Source organism: Lepus europaeus, chromosome 18, assembly GCF_033115175.1.
Source record: "Lepus europaeus isolate LE1 chromosome 18, mLepTim1.pri, whole genome shotgun sequence".
In the NCBI taxonomy this organism is placed as follows: Eukaryota; Metazoa; Chordata; class Mammalia; order Lagomorpha; family Leporidae; genus Lepus; species Lepus europaeus.
The window spans coordinates 549,583-569,799 of record NC_084844.1 but is presented as its reverse complement, the minus strand read 5'-3'; the positions used below and the strand labels follow the sequence as shown (position 1 = coordinate 569,799).

The following is a 20,217-nucleotide window of genomic DNA, read 5'->3' as shown; positions in this document are numbered from 1 at the left end:
TTTGAAAATATTCTAAAATAGTACTTGTTATAGAACATTTCACCCTTCAAAATAGATGGGAAACATTATTCACAGTCCTACCATCCAGAGATAGCAGTTAATGCAAAACACACATCCCATGAGGGATTTGAGTTTGCTTTTATTTATTTAAAAGATTTATTTTATTTATTTGAAAGAGTTATAGAGAGGGGGAGAGAAAGAGAGGTCTTCTATCCACTGGTTTACTTCCCAAATGGCCACAAGAGCCAGAGCTGGGCCGATCCAGAGCCAAGAGCTTCTTCCGAGTCTCCCACGCGGGTGCAGGGGCCCAAGCACTTGAGCCATCTGCTTTCCCAGGAGCACTAGCAGGGAGCTGGATTGGAAGTGGAGCAGCCAGGACTTGAGCCAGTGCCTTGAGTCATGTGGGATGCCGGCCCTACAGGCCAGGACTTTAACCCGCTGCACCACAGCACCGGTCCCCTTGAGTTTGCTTTTAAACAGTAGAGACCCCACGAGATAGACTTCTGTATCCTAGGTTTCTTGGGCGAACAGTTCCATGTGTTGGATGTAGTCACTCCCTCGGCATCCCCTCGGTGTCTGACTGCCGTAAACAGTGCTGAGACTGGACAGCTGCATCGCTAGCCTGACTGCCGTAAACAGTGCTGAGACTGGACAGCTGCATCGCTAGCCTGACTGCCGTAAACAGTGCTGAGAGTGGACAGCTGCATCGCTAGCCTGACTGCCGTAAACAGTGCTGAGACTGGACAGCTGCATCGCTAGCCTGACTGCCATAAACAGTGCTGAGAGTGGACAGCTGCATCGCTAGCCTGACTGCCGTAAACAGTGCTGAGAGTGGACAGCTGCATCGCTAGCCTGACTGCCGTAAACAGTGCTGAGACTGGACAGCTGCATCGCTAGCCTGACTGCCGTAAACAGTGCTGAGACTGGACAGCTGCATCGCTAGCCTGACTGCCGTAAACAGTGCTGAGAGTGGACAGCTGCATCGCTAGCCTGACTGCCGTAAACAGTGCTGAGAGTGGACAGCTGCATCGCTAGCCTGACTGCCGTAAACAGTGCTGAGACTGGACAGCTGCATCGCTAGCCTGACTGCCGTAAACAGTGCTGAGAGTGGACAGCTGCATCGCTAGCCTGACTGCCGTAAACAGTGCTGAGAGTGGACAGCTGCATCGCTAGCCTGACTGCCGTAAACAGTGCTGAGACTGGACAGCTGCATCGCTAGCCTGACTGCCGTAAACAGTGCTGAGAGTGGACAGCTGCATCGCTAGCCTGACTGCCGTAAACAGTGCTGAGACTGGACAGCTGCATCGCTAGCCTGACTGCCGTAAACAGTGCTGAGACTGGACAGCTGCATCGCTAGCCTGACTGCCGTAAACAGTGCTGAGAGTGGACAGCTGCATCGCTAGCCTGACTGCCGTAAACAGTGCTGAGACTGGACAGCTGCATCGCTAGCCTGACTGCCGTAAACAGTGCTGAGAGTGGACAGCTGCATCGCTAGCCTGACTGCCGTAAACAGTGCTGAGAGTGGACAGCTGCATCGCTAGCCTGACTGCCGTAAACAGTGCTGAGACTGGACAGCTGCATCGCTAGCCTGACTGCCGTAAACAGTGCTGAGAGTGGACAGCTGCATCGCTAGCCTGACTGCCGTAAACAGTGCTGAGAGTGGACAGCTGCATCGCTAGCCTGACTGCCGTAAACAGTGCTGAGAGTGGACAGCTGCATCGCTAGCCTGACTGCCGTAAACAGTGCTGAGAGTGGACAGCTGCATCGCTAGCCTGACTGCCGTAAACAGTGCTGAGACTGGACAGCTGCATCGCTAGCCTGACTGCCGTAAACAGTGCTGAGAGTGGACAGCTGCATCGCTAGCCTGACTGCCGTAAACAGTGCTGAGAGTGGACAGCTGCATCGCTAGCCTGACTGCCGTAAACAGTGCTGAGACTGGACAGCTGCATCGCTAGCCTGACTGCCGTAAACAGTGCTGAGAGTGGACAGCTGCATCGCTAGCCTGACTGCCGTAAACAGTGCTGAGAGTGGACAGCTGCATCGCTAGCCTGACTGCCGTAAACAGTGCTGAGAGTGGACAGCTGCATCGCTAGCAATGATGTCCCTTCGCCCAGCAGACACTTCTGCTTCTGATGAAAGCTGCTGGAAGGCGCCTGGCACCGTCTGTTCGTTCTGCAGAAGGAAGAGCGGCGTCCGTCTCGCGGCTGGCTGTCTGTCTGTCTGCCCACAGAACTGCCGCGGCCTGCTGACCGACACGAGTGCCTCTGTTTCTGTGTCATCGTGCAGTGCACAGAGAGCAAACCCCACCAGTCTCGGAGTTCTCTCTAGCCAGGCCCCGCTGACGTCTTGGCTGCCACCTGTGGCCTGGAGTGGGCCTGGGGCTGTCCTCCTGGACAGCACTAGACCTAGCCCAGGAAGAGCAGGTGGACAGAACCGAGCGCGCAGCTGGCAGCCCGGAGCCGCTGGAAGAGCCCTGCACAGGCGCTTTGCCTCTGCTGCCCTGCGTGTCTGCTGGTGGTGAGGGGGAGGCACTGCGGCTCCGGCACCACAGGCAATGGCGCTACTTTCTGAGGTGGAGAGGACTCGGCCTGTGGCCGGGAGGAACAGGTGGAAGATTATGGAGCCTTTCACAGCTAAAAAGTGATTGACTTTTGGATCAACTATCTTTACATTTGGTTTATTTAAAATTACTAGTACATTAAATTGACGACTAGAATTTGAACAGCTTGGTAATTGAATAACAGTTGAGGTGTTGGGGCAGGCACTGGGCCTTGTGGGAAGATCCCAGGTGGGGCGCCCACGTGTGAGTGCTGGCTCAGCACCCAGCAGCTCCCTGCTAATGTGGACTGGGTGCCGGCAGGTGAAGCTCCAGGGACTGAGCCTCCGCCTCCCACAGGGGCACTTGGTCTGAGTCTGGGACCCTGGCTTTGCCTGGCCTCGCCCAGGCTGCTGTAGGTGTTGAGGGAGTAAACCATAGGATGGCAGCTTTGTGTTCTCTCTCTCTCTCTCTCTCTCTCTCCATCTCTTAAAACATTGAAGTGGGTTTTTTTTTTTTTTTAAGATTTATTTATTTGAAAGTCAGAGTTACACAGAAAGAGAAGGAGAGGCAGAGAGAGAGAGGTAGAGAGAGGCAGAGAGGTAGAGAGAGGTCTTCCATCTGCTGGTTCACTCCCCAGGTGACCACAACAACCAGAACTGCGCTGATCTGAAGCCAGGAGCTTCTTCTGGGTCTCCCACGTGGGTGCAGGGGTCTAAGGACTTGGGACATCTTCCACTGCTTTCCCAGGCCACAGCAGAGAGCTGGATCAGAAGTGGATCAGCCGGGACTCGAACCAGTGCTCATATGGGATGCTGCCACTGCAGGAGGGTGGCGGCTTTACCCACTACACCACAGCACTGACCCCTGAAATGTTAAGTTTTTAAGAGTCTTGTATTAAATGTTTTTTGAGTGGCCAGCGCTGTGGCGCAGCGGGTTAGAGCCCCAGCCTGCAGCTCTGGCATCCCACATGGGTGCCAGTTCTAGTCCCAGCTGCTCCTCTTCCCATCCAGCTCTCTGCTGTGGCCTGGGAAAGCAGTAAAAGATGGCCCAAGTCCTTGGGCCCCTGCACCCACATGGGAGACCTGGAAGAGGCTCCTGGCCCCTGGCTTTGGATCGGCGCAGCTCTGGCCGTTGTGGCCATCTGGGGAGTGAACTGGCAGATGGAAGACCTCTCTCTCAGTCTCCACCTCTCTCCGTAACTCTGTCTTTCAAATAAATAAAAATAAATCTTGTTTTTTGAGAAGATGACCGCACTTCAGTAAATATTTACTTTTAGACTTTTATTTGAAAGGCAGAGACAAATGCCAGGTAAGACTCACCTTTGCTGTCCTGCATGCCGGCAGACAAGAGGGACTTGGTAGAGGGGCAGAGGTGCGGGGTGTGGGAGAGAGTCCCCAGCTGCATTTCTGGCCCAGACTCCATGAAAGGGTTTATACAACACAGTTGTAAAAATGAGTAAAGTTTATCCATTTCCAATTATAGATGTGACCAACCAATGTTTATTGTAGAAAGTTGAGACAGGATAGAAGAAAAAACTGTTGACTTGGCTGAAGTGTTCAAGTGTTGGGCCATCACTACAGTGCAGTGGCTAAGCTGCTGCCAGCATCCCATGTTGGAACCCTGGTTTGAGCCCTGGCTGCTTCGCTTCTGATCCAGCTCCCTGCTAAAGTCCTGGGAAAGCAGCAGACGGCTCAAGTGCTTGGGCCACTGTCATCCACGTGGGAGACACAGAGATGGAGTTCCTGGCTCCTGACTTCAGCGTGGCCAGTCCTGGCTGTTGTTGCCATCGGGGGAATGAACTAGTACATAGAGGATCTCTTTTTCTCTTTGTAACTACCTTTCAAATAAGTAAATATAAAATTTTTAAAAAGGTTTATTTTATTAATTTGAAAGGCAGAGATACAGAGAAAGAAAGAGATCTTCCATACTCTGGTTCACTCCCCAGATTGCCACACTGGACAGGACTAGGCTACACCAAAGCCAGAGTAGGAATTCTGCCAGGTCTCCCACGTGGATACAGGGGCTCAAGCATCTGGGGCATCTTCTGCTGCTTTCCCAGGTACATTAGCAGGGAGCTGGGTTGGAAGTGGAGCAGCTAATACTGAACTGGTACCCATGTGGGAATGCTGGCATCACCGGTGGCGGCTTTACCCACTGCACCACAACACCTACCCCTTAATTTTTTTTTTTTTAAGTATAAAAATTGAAACTGTTTGGGGCCTGTGCTGTGGTGTAGTAGGTAAAGCCACCCCCTACAGTGCCGGTAATCCCATATGGGCGCTGGTCTGGGTCCCAGCTGCTCCACTTTTGCTCCAGCTCTATGCTAAGGCCTGGGAAAGCAGAAGATGCTATGGCTTGGACTTTTGCACTTGGCCCCTGCACCCATGTGGGAGACTCTGAGGAGGCCCTTGGCTCCTGGCTTGGGATCAGCCCAGCTCCAGCCATTGAGGCTATTTGGGGAAGACCTCCCTCTCTCCCTCCCTTCCTCCCTCTCTCTCTGCAACTCTGTCTTTCAAATAAATAAATAAATCTTTTTTTTTTTTAAAAAGCATACATGGCTTCTTTTCCTTCTTCTTCTTCTTCTTTTTTTTTTACATTTATGTATTTGTTTATTTGAGAGGCAGAGTTGCAGAGTGAAGGAGAGAGATCTCCCATCTGCTCCTCAGAGTCTCCCATGGGTGCAGGGGCCCAAGCACTTGGCCATCCTCTGCTGCTTTCCCAAGTGCATCAGCAGGGAGCTGGGTTGGAAGTGGAGCAGCCGGGACTGAAACCAGCTTCTTCATGGGATGTGGGCATTGCAGGCGCCGGCTGAAGCTGCTGTGCTACAGTGCTGGACCCTGATGGTTTCTAAATATCCTTTTCAGCATTTAGCTTATTAAGATTTTTGTTTTAGATGTCAGCATTGTGGCGTAGCAGGTTAAGCCTCTGCCTGTGACACTGGCATCCCATATGGACACCAGTTGAGACCCTGCTGCTCCACTTCTTTTTTTTTTTTTTTTTTTAAGATTTATTTATTTACTTGAAAGAGTTACACAGGGAGAGGAGAGGCGGGGCGGGGGGGGTCTTCCATGCGCTGGTTCACTCCCCAGTTGACTGCAACGGCTGGAGCTGAGCTGATCCAAAGGCAGAAGCCAGGAGCTTCTTCCGGGTCTCCCACGCAGGTGCAGGGGCCCAAGGACTTGGGCTATCTTCTACTGCTTTCCCAGGCCATAGCGGAGGGCTGGATCAGAAGTGGAACAGCTGGGACTTGAACCAGTGCCCATATGGGATGCTGGCACTGCAGGTGGCAGCTTTACCTGCTACGCCACAGTGCCAGTCCCTGCTCCACTTCTGATCTAGCTCCCTGCTAATGTACCTGGGAAAACAGCAGAGGATGGTCCAAGTGCTTGGTCCCCTGCACCCATGTGGGAGACTCTGAGGAGGCTCCTGGTTCTTGGCTTTGGCCTAGCCTAGCCTGGCCCTGGCCCTGGCCATTGAGGCCATTTGGGAAGTGAACCAGTAGATTAAACAAATAAATAAATCTTAAAAGTTATTTATTTGAAAAGCATGGAGGGTCCAGCGCTGTGGCGTAGCGGGTAAAGCGGCTGCCTGTAGTGCCGGCATGCCATATGGGCACCGGTTTGAATCTCGGCTGCTGTACTTCCGATCCAGCTCTCTGCTCTGGCCTGGGAAAGCAGTAGAAGATGGCCCAAGTCCTGGGGCCCCTGCACCCACGTGGAAGACCCGGAAGAAGCTCCTGGCTCCTGGCTTCGGGTCGGCTCAGCTCCAGCCATTGCAGCCATCTGTGGAGTGAACCAGCGGATGGAAGACCTCTCTCCCTGTCCCCCCTCCCCCGCCCCCCCCCCCCCCGTTTCTCCTTCTGTGTGTAACTCTGACTTTCAAATAAATAAATAAATCTTAAAAAAAATCACAGAAACAGATTAAAAAAACTTGTCCATTTGCTGACTCACTTCCCAGCTGGCTTCAATGGCTGGGCTGGTCCAGGCTGAAGCCAGGAGCCCAGAGTCTCAAATGTGGATGGAACCTAAGCACTCGGGCCATCGTCTGCTGCGTTCCCAGGAGCATTAGCAGGGAGCTGGATTGGAACAGCCAGAACTGGAGCTGAGGCTTTGCTGTGGGATGCTAGCGTCATAGGCAGTGGCCCCTAACATTCATTTATGAATAATTTAAAACTTAGAAAAAGTATCAGAATTAATACAGAGATCTTATATATCCTGTATTCAGTTTTCAGTGTTCTGCCATCTTTGCTCTCTCGTCCTTTGAAAAGGACTAGAAAAAAAACCCGTCATTAGGGTTGGTTGTTTTTTGTTTTGTTTTGTTTTTTTGACAGGTAGAGTTAGGACAGAGAGAAAGGTCTTCCTTCCCAACAGAAGGCTCACTCCCCAAATGGCTGCTACGGCCGTCGCTGCGCTGATCCAAAGCTGGGAGCCAGGTGCTTCTTCCTGGTCTCCCATGCGGGTGCAGGGCCCAAGCACTTGGGCCATCCTCCACTGCCTTCCCGGGCCACAGCAGAGAGCTGGACTGGAAGAGGAGCAACCGAGACTAGAACCCAGCGCCCATATGGTATGCCGGTGCCGCAGGCGGAGGATTAACCCAGTGAGCCACTGCGCCGACCCCTGTCATTAGGCTTCCTGCACCAGTGGAGGGTGGGTAGCACAGGTTAGGCACGTTGCTCCCTTACTAGTACTGAGTGTAGTTCCTACATTGAGAATATTCTACAGGGCGGCAGGAAGACTGAGGGAGAGCAGTGTCGACGTGTGGGCAGTGCTCTCCGTCGTCCAGTGTCTCCTCCCAGTCTCCCTGTCTGTGTTAAGTTTTGAAAGGCCCACGCCCCTGAGTTTGTGTGAGGTTTCTTTGTGCTCTGTGGGTAGCAGTGTCCCCCAACTGGGCTGCAGGTGCGTGTGGCCCTCCTCTTGGTGGGGAGCTGCCCCCCCACACTGTGTGATTCCTCTTTGCTGTGGCAGCTGCTCGGCTCTGGAGGTCAAGTGTGGCTTCTGTGGCTGCTGCCTGACGGTCTTGTCAGAGTACCCTGACTTGATGGCCCCTGGCTGAGGCCAAGTGCAAGAGCTGGCTCTGGTGGGCTTTTCTCTGAATCACTCAGGGTTACTGCGCTGGCAGGGATTGGCCTTCAAGATTTGATAGTTGATTTTTTTTCCCTTCCCTTTTTGTAGTTATTTGTGGCAAATAAAAGATAAGGAGGCATGTGTACATCTCGATATGCTTCTTTTATAAAAAAATTGTTGTTTTTTGAAAGGCAGAGAGAGGCAGAAGGAGATTTTCTTTTTAAAAATTAATTTATTTGAAAGGCAGAGATATACAGAGAAGGAGAGGCAGAGAGAGAGAAATCTTCCATCCACTGGTTCACTCCCCAAATGGCCTCAATGGCTGGAGAAGAGCTGATCTGAAGCGGGGAGCTTCTTCCAGGTCTCCCACGTGGGTGCAGGGGCCCAAGGACTTGGGCCATCTTCTACTGCTTTCCCAGGCCGTAGCAGAGAGCTGGATAGGAAGTGGAGCAGCTGGGACTCAATCCAGTGCCCATATGGGGTGTTGGCATTGCAGGAGGTGGCTTAACCCGCTAAGCCACAGCGCCGGCCCCATTTTTTAAAATATTTTTTTGGCAAATTAAAAAAAAATATTTACTTATTTGAGAGGTAGAGTTATAGACAGTGAGAGAGAGAGAGAAAGAGTGAACCTCCACTAGTTCACTCCCCAGATGGCCCCAACGGCCAGAACTGGGCTGATCCAGAGCCAGGAGCCTCTTCTAGTCTGTGACACAGGTGCAGGGGCCCAAGAACCTGGGCCATCGTCTGTTTTCCCAGGCCACAGCAGAGCTGGATTGGAAGAGAGGCAGCCAGGACTAGAACCAGTGCCCATATGGGTTGCCAGAGCCACAGATGGAGGAATAACCTACTGTGCCGTGGCACCGGCCCCAAGATCTTCTATCTATGGTTCATTTCACAATGCCCACAACAGCCAGAGCTGGGCCAGGCTGGAGCTAGGAGCCCAGAACTGCATCTGGATCTCTCAGGGGACTGGCATGGACCCCAGCATCTGAGCTGTAACTGCTGCTAGGATCTGTGTTAGCAGGAAGCTGCAGTCTCTCTGGAGCTGGACCCTGAGCCAGTGTGGTGTGCGGGTATCCTCAGCAGGCTCGGAACTGCCGTGCCACGGGCCGACCTCTACGGGTGCTGCTTGTGTTAGAGGAGACCAAAAGGGCAGGCAGCCGGGCCCCAGCGTCCCAGTTCGTACTGAGCGTTGCGCTGTGTGGTGAGCTGCAGACCGCTGTCAGCTCACACAGGGCACCGAAGCCTCGGCGCGCTGACCCTCTGCGCAGCTGCGTGCTTTCTGTTGGACACGTGACTATGGGAAAAGGAGGTGCATTATTAGACAGTAAACTCTCTTTTTTAAGATTATTTTATTTAAAATAGTGATGAAGAGCAGAGATCTTCATCTGCTCGTTCACTTTCCAAATGGCTGCAATGGCTGAAATTGATCCAGGTGGAAACCAGGAACCTGAAACTTCCTTAGGGTCTCCCACATGGGTGGCAGGGGTCTGAGGCACTTGGGACATATTTTGCTTTTGCTAGCCGCATTAGCAGGGAGCTGGATCAGAAGTGGAGCAGCTGGGATTCAAACCTGTGCTCCTGTGGGATGCTGGCCTAACAGTCAGCAACTTAATCCACTGTACCTCAGTGCCGGCTCTCACAAACTGGTTTTGAAAGTGAATTTACTGGGGTTGGCTCTGTGGCATAGTAGGGTAAGTCTCTGTCTTCGACACAGGCATCCTGTGTAGGCGCTGGCTTGTGTCTTCGCTGCTCCTCTTCTGATCCAGCTCCCTGCTAATGTGCCCAGGACAGCAGTAGAGATGGCCCAAGTGTTTGGGTCTCTGCCATGCACGTGGGAGGCCTGGATGGAGCTCCTGGCTCCTGGCTTTGTCCTGTCCCAGCCCTGGCTGTTGTGGCCATTTGGGGAGTGAACTAGTGAATGGAAGATCTCTGTGTCTTGCTGTTAACCTTTCTTTCTTTTTGTCTTTCTCTTTTTCTTTCTTTCTTTTTTTCTTTTTTTAACAGGCAGAGTTAGAGAGAGACAAAGAGAAAGGTCTTCCTTCTGTTGGTTCACCCCCCAAATGACTGCTACGGTTGGTGTGCTGCGCCGATCCGAAGCCAGGAGCCAGGTGCTTCTCCGGGTCTCCCATGGGGTGCAGGGCCCAAGCACTTGGGCCATCCTCCACTGCACTCCCTGGGTCACAGCAGAGAGCTGGACAGGAAGAGGAGCAACCGGGATGGAATCCGGTACCCCAACCAGGACTAGAACCCGGGGTGTGGGCACCGCAGGCAGAGGATTAGCCTGTTGAGCCATGGCGCCGGCCTTTCTTTCTGTCTGTCTTTCTTGGATGCCGGCGCCACAGGAGGAGGATTAACCTACTGTGCCTAACTTTCAAATAAAAAAATCTTAAGGCTGGCGCTGTGGCTCAGTGGGTTAAAGCCCCAGTCTGCTGTGCTGGTACCCCATATGGGCTGCTCCACTTCGATCCAGCTCTCTGCTATGGCCTGGGAAAGCAGTAGAAGATAGCCCAAGTACTTGGGTGACCCTTGCACCCACATGGGAGACCTGGAAGAAATTCCTGGCTCCTGGCTTCGAATTGATGCAGCTCTGGCCATTGCAGCCATTTGGGGAGTGAATCAGCGGATGGAAGACCCCCCACCGCCTTTCAAATAAGTAAATCTTAAAAAAAATTTTATAAAGGAAGTGGAAGAGGCAGGCTTAAGCCAGTTAGTCTGATATGGGATGTGCCAAACACCAACCCCCCAGGTTTATTTTTTTAAGATGTATATCTAGTGTCTGTTTCTTTCTTTTTTTTTGACAGGCAGAGTGGACAGTGAGAGAGAGAGACAGAGAGAAAGGTCTTCCTTTTGCCGTTGGTTCACCCTCCAATGGCCGCCGCGGTAGCACGCTGCGGCCGGCGCACCGCGCTGTTCCGATGGCAGGAGCCAGGTGCTTCTCCTGGTCTCCCATGGGATGCAGGACCCAAGGACTTGGGCCATCCTCCACTGCACTCCCTAGCCACAGCAGAGAGCTGGCCTGGAAGAGGGGCAACCGGGACAGGATCGGTGCCCCAACCGGGACTAGAACCCGGTGTGCCGGCGCCGCAAGGCGGAGGATTAGCCTGTTGAGCCACGGCGCCGGCCTAGTGTCTGTTTCTTTGAGCTAAATGGGATTCCTTTAAGAAATGCAATGTAGGGGGAGGGTGCGGTGCTGTGGTGTAGTGGGTAAAGCTGCTGCCTGCAGTGCTGGCATCACATATGGGCGCCAGTTCCCGTCCTGGCTGCTCTTCTTCCGATCCAGCTCTCTGCTGTGGCCTGGGAAATAAGTAGAAGATGGCTCAGGTCCTTGGGCCCCTGCCCCCACGTGGGAGACCTGGGAGAGGCTCCTGGCTCTGGGTCGGCGCAGTTCTGGCTCTTGTGGCCATCTGGGGAGTGAACCAGTGGATGGAAGGCCTGCCCCCCCCCCCCCCCAATTTATTTATTTATTTGAAAGTCAGAGTTACACACAGAGAGAAGGAGAGGCAGAGAGAGAGGTCTTCCATCCGCTGGTTCACTCCCCAGTTGGTCACAACGGCTGGAGCTGCACTGATCCGAAGGCAGGAGCCAGGAGCTTCTTCCAGGTCTCCCATGTGGGTGCAGGGGCCCAAGGACTTGGGCCATCTTCTGCTACTTTCCTAGGCCACAGCAGAGAGCTGCATTGAAAGTGGAGCAGGGCCGGCGCCGTGGCTTAACAGGCTAATCCTCCACCTTGCGGCGCCGGCACACCGGGTTCTAGTCCCGGTTGGGGCGCTGGATTCTATCCCGGTTGCCCCTCTTCCAGGCCAGCTCTCTGCTATGGCCCGGGAAGGCAGTGGAGGATGGCCCAAGTGCTTGGGCCCTGCACCATCAAGGGAGACCAGGAGAAGCACCTGGCTCCTGGCTTCGGATCAGTGCGGTGCACTGGCCGCAGCGGCCATTGGAGGGTGAACCAACGGCAAAAAGGAACTTTCTCTCTGTCTGTCTCTCTCACTATCCACTCTGCCTGTTAAAAAAAAAAAAAAAAAAAGAAAGTGGAGCAGCCGGGACTTGAACCAGTGCCTATATGGGATGTTGGCACTGCAGGCGGCAGCCTTACTCACTACACCACAGCACCGGCCCCATGATCTCTCTCTGCCTCTGCCTCTTTGTATATCTGCCTTTCGAACAAATAAGTAAATATTTAAAATAAAAAAATAAAAATAGGCAACAGGGGCCAGCCCTGTGCTGTAGCTGCTCCTCTTCTGATCCAGCTCCTGCTGTGGCCTGGGAAAGCAGCAGAAGATGGCCCAGGTCCTTGGGCCCCTGCACCCACGTGTGAGACCTGGAATAAGCTCCTGTCTCGGCCTGGCCCAGCCCTGGCCATTGCAGCCATGTGGGGAGTGAACCAGCAGATGGGAAACCGACTTCCTTCCCTCCCGCTCTCTCTGGCTCTGCCTCTGCCCCTCCTTCTCTGTAGCTCTTTGAAATAAATAAATAAATCTTTAAAAAACAAAAAGAAATGCAACAAATTAACCAGGACGTTTGCTGAAAGAGCCCTTTTGTGGAGATTTCACTGAGTGGCATCTTAGGAGACAGTATCTTCTGTCAGGATCGGTGGGCTTTTTTTTTTTTAATACTAAGTTTACAGGATGTGAACCAGTAAATATTCAGACTGAAAAGAGACAGAAGCTGTGCTTTGCCTGGTTTGCCTCTTAGCTCTCAGTGGGTACTGGTCAGGCTGGTCTCAGGCTAGAGGTGGTCCTTTGATTCAGGGTGGGTTTGCCTGGAATCTTGGGGTGACTTTGCTGTGGAGGGGAAGGGATTTCAGTGTGGTCCTCACACACTCTGGGGGCCTCTGTGTGAAGAGGCCCCCACTCCTCCTGCAGCGCCCAGGGGGTTGCTGTGAATTTGGGTGGTGCAGTCGGAGAAGCCCGCCTGTGAGATGTGAGATGAGTGGAGCCGTGCGGGGTGGAGGGGCTCCCGGCGGTGGGCTGTGAGAAGCCCGCCTGTGAGATGTGAGATGAGTGGAGCCGTGCGGGGTGGAGGGCTCCCGGCGGTGGGCTGTGAGAAGCCCGCCTGTGAGATGTGAGATGAGTGGAGCCGTGCGGGGTGGAGGGCTCCCGGCGGTGGGCTGTGAGAAGCCCGCCTGTGAGATGTGAGTGGAGCCGTGCGGGGTGGAGGGCTCCCGGCGGTGGGCTGTGAGAAGCCCGCCTGTGAGATGTGAGTGGAGCCGTGCGGGGTGGAGGGCTCCCGGTGGTGGGCTGTGAGAAGACCGCAGAGGCCCTGCTGTGGAGCTGGCCCGTCAGGCTGGCTCCTGGCTTCAGCATGGCCCAGTGCTGGCCGATGAAACCATCTGGGGAATGACCCAGCGGATGGAACTCTTTCAAATGAATAACTAAATAAATGTTTTTAAAAAAATGAAAGAGAAAAAAGCAAACCAATCACAAACACGTGTGCCCTGGGGGGCCAGCCCCTCAACCTCGAAGCACTGCCTGCGCCCACCTCTGCTGAACTGCCTCGGGCTCCCCTCCCCTCCCCTCCGCTGGCTCTCGCTCAGTCAGCTGCAATGTCGGGCTGGGCCAGGCTGGAGCCAGGAGCTTCTTCCTGGTCTCCCCTGTGGGTGCAGGGGCCCAAGCACCTGAGCTGTATTCCACTGTTCTCTCACATGTGTTAACAGGGAGCTGCATCAGAAGTGGAGCACCCATATGGGACGCTGGCATCAGCCGGTGGCTTAACCTGCTGCACCACAGGGTAGCCCCTGGTGATGTCTTTTGAATCCAATTCTCAGCTGTTTAACTGTTTGAAAATGCTCAGTAAGCAAATCTGACATGATATCACAATAATATTTTGAAGTGTCCTTTTTTAAAAAAAATCTTTAATTTTTCGAGCTGTTTTGGGTTCTTGGAAAAGTTGAGTGGCCGATGCAGGAACTTCCTTGGAGGTCAGAGAGCCCTGTCCTGGGGAGGCGGCAGGTGAGGGGCTGTGGGCCCAGGACTGCCCAGGCACTGCCGCTTTAGGCGACCGCTCTGTGTCTGAGTAGTCCTGGCTGAGGTCACTCTGAGAGCCTCCAGGAGGAAGGCCATGTGAGGGAAGGAGGGGTCTTGGTTTTTAGTTCCTTTTGAATTCTTGGACTCTTAAATTTTATTCCATGTGCATTAATTACCTATTACAGGCAACAGTAAAAATACTGGCAGGCTATTCTGGATGGTAGTTTAATTGGTTTATCCTTTTGAAAATGTGAGCCGTCTGATTTGTTCCTTCGAATGTTTCTGTAAAGGGGCTGGTGTCGAGGTGCAGTGGGTGAGCTGCTGCCGGTGATGGGCAAGATTCCAAATAAATTTTGGTTAAATAAGCTTGCAATTAGCAGTTACATAGGCAGGGACACGTCATGGGTTGAGCTGTGCAGACAGTGTCAGTACTGAAGGGCTCTGGAAGGGGAGCAGAGTGAACCTGAGGGTCCCTTCTGGGGCAGAGAGAGCACAGCGAGGGTCTCGTCCTGAGCAGAGAGAACAGAGTGAGGGTCTCCCCCCCCCCCCAGCAGAGAGCGCACAGCGAGGGTCTCCTCCCGGAGCAGAGAGAGCGCACAGCGAGGGTCCCTCCTGGAGCAGAGAGAACAGAGCGAGGGTCTCCCCCCCCCCCCCCCCCCGAGCAGAGCACACAGTGAGGGTCTCCTCCCGGAGCAGAGCTCACAGCGAGGGTCTCCCCCCGAGCAGAGCACACAGCGAGGGTCTCCTTGCCCATGAGGACTCTGGCCACCGATGACTTCATCCACACTGCTTGATGGGTGGGCAACGTTCCTGACACCCTGGCCCGGCCCTCAGGAGGGCTCGCTCACTGCCACACCAGCGAAGACCCTAGGACACACAGTTCATATTCCTTGCCAGGAGTCCACCCTGGGGACCAGGCACAGCTGGGCCAGCACAACCCTAGTCCCTCCAGCGGCGCCCACGCAGGGGGCTGCAGCACTTGCAGAAGGTGGTCATGGGCTCGTCTGCAGAGCGCAAATGAAGCTGCACGAAGTGAACACTTGGGACACGGCCGTGCGGGGAGTCGGCACTCTCCAGGCAGCTGCTCCCCCGAGCACGTCGTCTACGTTCAGCTTCGGATACTTCCGGTTTGTGACCTCGCAGGGGATCCTGTGCTCCTAGGGGCAGGTGCTGCAGGCACAGCGTTGGCAGCACTGCCCCTCCTCCACCATCAGCCTGTTCCCGCAGCCAGGGCAAAACAGCATCGCGCCCTTGGCCTGCGCACCCCTGCCACCGGGTTCCCCTGTAGCTCTTGACTTAGTGGTTTTTCACCTGGACTTCTAGGATATCGGTTTTTTTTGTGTTTTGTTTTTTAATTAGTATTTATTTATTTATTTGAGACAGAGTAAGAGCTCCCATCTGCTGGTTCATTCCCCCAAGGGCCTGCAACAACTGGGAATGTGTTGGAGCCAAAGTCAGGATCCAGGAACTTAGTCTGTATTTCCTGTGTATAAGGCAGAGACCCAAGTACTTGAGCCGTTACCTGCTTCCTCCTTGGTCTACATTAGTAGGAAGCTGGAGTTAGGAGCCAGAACTAGGCATCAAATATAGATAGGTGGCTGGCACCATGGCTCACTAGGCTAATCCTCCGCCTGCGGCGCCAGCACCCCAGGTTCTAGTCCCAGTTGGGCCACCAGATTCTGTCCCTGTTGCTCCTCTTCCAGTCCAGCTCTCTGCTGTGGCCCAGGAGTGCAGTGGAGGATGGCCCAAGTTCTTGGGCCCTGCACCCGCATGGGAGACCAGGAGGAAGCACCTGGCTCCTGGCTTCGGATCGGTGCAGTGTGCCAGCCGTAGTGGCCATTTGGGGGGTGAACCAATGGAAAAGGAAGACCTTTCTCTCTGTCTCTCTCACTGTTTAACTCTGCCTGTCAAAAAAAAATTATATCTATATCTATATAAATATATAAATATAGATATAGATAGATAGGTACTCTGATGTGGGACGTAGGGTATGTGTGTGTTTTTCATGTTTGTTTGTTTATTTTTAAAGATTTATTTATTTATTTGAAAGGCAGCATTACAGAGAGAGAGAGATCTTTCATCCACTAGTTTACTCCCCAGATGGCCGCTACTGCTAGAGCTACTCTGAATCCAGAGCCAGGAGATTCTTCCTGGTCTCCCATGCTGGTGCAGGGGCCCAAAGGCTGGGCTGTCTTCTGCTTTCCTGGACCACAGCAGAGAGCTGGATGGAAGAGGAGCAGGGGCTGGCGCTGTGGCACAGTAGGCAAAGCCTCTGCCTGCGGTGCTTTTATCCCATATGGGCGCCAGTTCTGGTCCTGGCTGCTCCTCTTCTGATCCAGCTCTCTGCTATGGCCTGGGAAACCAGCAGAAGATGTCCAAGTGCTTGGCTCCTGCAACCACGTGGCAGACCTGGAGGAAGCTCCTGGCCCCGGGCTTCGGATCAGTGCAGCTCAGGCCGTTGCAGCCATTTGGGGAGTGAACCAGCAGATGGAAGACCATTCTCTCTGTCTCTCCCTCTAACTCTCTGTAACTCTTAACTCTCAAATAAATGAATAAATAAAGAGGAGCACCTGGGACATCCCATACGGGATGCCAGCTTGGCAGGTAGTGGTTTTACCCGCTGTGCCACAGCTCCAGCCCTTTAACATTTATTTATTTTCATCTACTTGAAAGGCTAAGCAACAGAGAGAGAGAGAGAGAGAGAGAGAGAGAGAGAGAGCTTCCATCCACTGGTTTGCTCACCTGAAACAGCCAGGGATGGGCCAGGCGAAAGCCAGGAGTCTGGAATTCCATCCAGGTCTCCCACGTGAATGACAGGAACTGGACTGGAAGCAGAGCAGCCGGGGCTCAAACAGGTGCTCTGGACGCGGCAGCCTAACCTGCGGCACCCTAGCTCCTGCCCAGGAACACTGTGCTGTGAGATCACCGCTCTGAGTGCTCTCAGCCCCTCTCTGGTGACGGCTATTTTGTGTGTAATTTCGCACAGAGAAGTGTGTAGACCCTAAGGGAAGCCCCATGAGACTCCATTCCCCTGAGCTGCGCCACAGAGGGGTGTCACATCATCACGTTCCCCCTCCCCTGCTCTTCAACTACTGTCTGGGGACTGGGCTTTGTAGGGTCCTGAGTTCACGCTCACTCCGCCGTGTGGACAGAGGAAGAGGCTATACCTGGGTCTGTTGGGGGTGCTGCTGCTGCGAGCACTTGTCTGGGGTGCGTCCCGGCCTCTCCCCACATACCAGCTGTGCTGCAGGCACTGGGCACGGGCAGAGCTCCCGGCGTGCCACAGCTCGTCAGCATCTGCCTTCTTTTTTTTTTTAGCAAGTGCTGGGGTTTTGACTTATTTGAGAGGGCGAGGAGAGAGAGTAAACTCCCGTCTGCTATTTCACTCCCCAAAGCCCTCAGCGACTGGGGCTGGGCCGAGGCCAAAGCTGGGCACTGGAGCCACGTGTGTGAACCCAACTGCGTGAAGCATCCCCGCTGGCTCCCAGGGCCTGCAGCAGTGGGAAGCGGCAGTCAGGAGCTGGCGCCGGGAACTTCCCTCCACCCAGGGACTCTGTTTTTGTTCAGAACCAAATGGCAGGAGCAGCTCTGTAGCCCAATGGCTGTGACACGCACGTCCCACATCTGAGTCCCTGCTCTGGCTCCAGCTTCCTGTGGATACACATCCTGAGAGGCCCTGACGATGGCTCACATGGTTGGGTTGCAGCCACGCGTGTGGGAGACCTCGGTTGAGGTCCCGGCTCCCTGCTCTCCTGGCTCTTGGGGATTTGGGGCAGGGAAAGAGCAGATGGAACTCCGTCTTGCTGTCTCCCTGCCTCTCAAATAAACAAAGACTTTTTTTTTTCTTTTTCTTTTCCTTTTTCTTTTTCTTCTCCTCTTCTCTTCTCCTCTCCTCTCCTCTGCCCTTCCGTGTGTTGTGTGCGTCATGCTGGAGAGAACGTCTGGGTCTGTGGGAAGCCATGGCTGTCATCCTGGGGGCTGCAGTCCAGGTGGGCAGCAAGGCAGAGGAAGCTCCGCTGGTCCGCCTTTCAGAGCGGCGTTCCCTGGCCCTGTCTCTGCAGTGGCTTGGCTGACAGTGGGAGTCTCTGGTCAGAGTCACTCCACAGAAGCACAGGGTGCAGTGTGCAGGGAGGCGTCTGACTCCAGGCTCACAGACCCAGAGGCGAGATCTTGGCCTCCTTCCCCGGGACGTGTGACAAGAAGCACGACAGTTTCTACATTGGAGTGGAAGTTATCTGGAAAGGGTCATTCATCCTGGCACTGGGAGGCACTGGGAGGCATGGGGAGGTGTTGGGTGGTTATACGCAGCACATTGGTTAGTTGGTTGGACTTGCTTTGTTGTAAAGAGATGCCACTAAACTTAGTTTTCCTTTATTGAACTTGGAAGTGACTGTGTTTCCCTCTCCAAGTGCCCACAGCAACCAGGGCAGAGCTGGGCTGGAGCTGCCAGCCGGGACTCCAGCCTCGCCTCCCAGGGTCTGCATAGTGGAAAGCTGGAAGTGGGAGCAGAGCCAGGACTCAACCCAGACCTCTGGTGTGGAGCGCAGGTGTTTCCAGGGGGGCTTTTTTTTTTTTTTTTTAAAGACTTATTTATTTGTTTGAAAGGCAGAGTTACAGAGGGCAGAGGCAAAGAGAGGGCCTTCATCTGCTGGTTCACTCCTCACATGGCTGCAGTGGCCAGAGCTGGGTGGATCTGAAGCCAGGAGCTTCTTCTGGGTCTCCCATGTGGGTACAGGGCCCAAGGACTTGGGCCATCTTCTACTGCTTTCCCAGGCCATAGCAGAGAGCTGGATCAGAAGTGGAACAGCTGGTACTTGAACCGGCACCCAAGTGGGATGCTGACACTGCAGGCAGCAGCTTCACCCGCTACGCCACAGTGCCAGCCGGTCAGGGGTGTCTTAACCGCTTCCCCAACACCCACCCCTGTACACCTGCATTTCTGTGACATTGTCCCATGCCCGGTGCATGGAACCCGATCATGACAGCAGGGCTGTCTCACACAGGCCTACCTGGTGCTGCCCCCTTGGGGCCGTGGACCCCAGCGTCTCCCAGACCCTGGACACCACTGTGTGCGCTCCGTTTGCCATTCTGAGAAGGCTGTGTAAGTGGAGCCCCACACTGGCAATCCTGGGGTCTGCCCTTTCCACTCAGATGAACCTCAGAGCCACACAAGGTGGGCGGGCATGTTACCCTGTAGGCCAAGGCTTGCTGAGGGGAGCCCCGGAGAGAACCTGGCCCAGGGTCTTGCTGGTTGGAGGCCTCTGGAAGGAGAGAGAGAGGCTGGAAGGGGAGTGTTGGAGCCACTTGGCTGTGTGTGGAGTTGAGGGCTCAGGGTCCCAGCCTGCATACTCTCACCTGGCAGAGGCATGGATGGGAGAACGGAAGCTGGAGTCTGGGCCTGGGTGTGAGAGTCCTTCAAGGGGTTGGGAAGAAGCCCCCGTGAGACAGGGACCAGAGGGAGTGTGGTGTCTCGGACACTGAGGAGGAGGTGGGCACGCTGTCCACTGGCTGCGGAGCCCAGTCTTCCCAGTGCTCCTGCTGGGACGCTCAAGGAGGGAACTGAGTGCGGCGTGAGCCCTGCTTCCTGTGATGGGGGGGGCACGTGCGGTGTGAGCCCTGCTTCCTGTGATGGGGGGGGGCACGTGCGGCGTGAGCCCCTGCTTCCTGGTGACGTGGGGGGGGGGGGGGACACGTGCGGCGTGAGCCCTGCTTCCTGTGATGGGGGGGGACACGTGCGGCGTGAGCTCCTGCTTTCTAGTGATGGGGGGGGGCACGTGCAGTGTGAGCCCCTGCTTCCTGGTGACGTGGGGGGAAACACATGCGGCGTGAGCTCCTGCTTCCTAGTGATGGGGGGGGGCACGTGCGGCGTGAGCCCTGCTTCCTGTGATGGGGGGGGACACGTGCGGTGTGAGCCCCTGCTTCCTGGTGACGTGGGGGGGGCACGTGTGGTGTGAGCCCCTGCTTACTCGTGACGTGGGGGGGGGGGACACGTGCAGTGTGAGCCCTCTTTCTGGTGACGTGGGGGGGGGACATGTGCACACACGAGACAGGTAAAGCCACAGGAACCAGCTTCCATGGTGATGGTGTTGATCGCTTATGGTGTAGTGCCCTGCTGTTAACGCTGGTCCCCAGCAGGTGAATTTCAGCCGAGCTGGCCAGTTGTGCCGTGGGGCAGCCGTCTCTACTGCTCAGGAAGTCAGCACCCATATCAGAGCACTTCTCCCTCTTGTTTTTTCTTTTAATGATTATTTTTATGTATTTGAAAAGTAGAGGTTTTTTGTTTTTTGTGGTTTTTTTTTGGGACAGGCAGAGTGGATAGTGAGAGAGAGAGACAGAGAGAAAGGTCTTCCTTTTTGCTGTTGGTTCACCCTCCAATGGTCACTGCGGCCGGCTCATCGCGCTGATCCGATGGCAGGAGCCAGGTGCTTCTCCTGGTCTCCCTTGATGGTGCAGGGCCCAAGGACTTGGGCCATCCTCCACTGCCTTCCCGGGCCATAGCAGAGAGCTGGCCTGGAAGAGGGGCAACCGGGATAGAATCCAGCGCCCTAACCGGGACTAGAACCTGGTGTGCCGGCGCCGCAAGGTGGAGGATTAGCCTAGTGAGCCGCGGCACCGGCCGAAAAGTAGAGCAAGCAGGCAAGTGAGCAAG

At 54.5% G+C, this 20,217-nt stretch overlaps 1 protein-coding gene and 1 pseudogene across 2 annotated transcripts in view; one reads left to right on the top strand and one right to left on the bottom strand.

Annotated features, from left to right (window-relative positions):
* The window catches only part of FOXK2 (forkhead box K2), a 64,610-nt gene that overhangs the window by 21,776 nt on the left and 22,617 nt on the right, over positions 1-20,217 (top strand). The window lies entirely within an intron of this gene.
* On the bottom strand, positions 14,508-14,812 carry LOC133747310 (DNA-directed RNA polymerase III subunit RPC10-like; annotated as a pseudogene).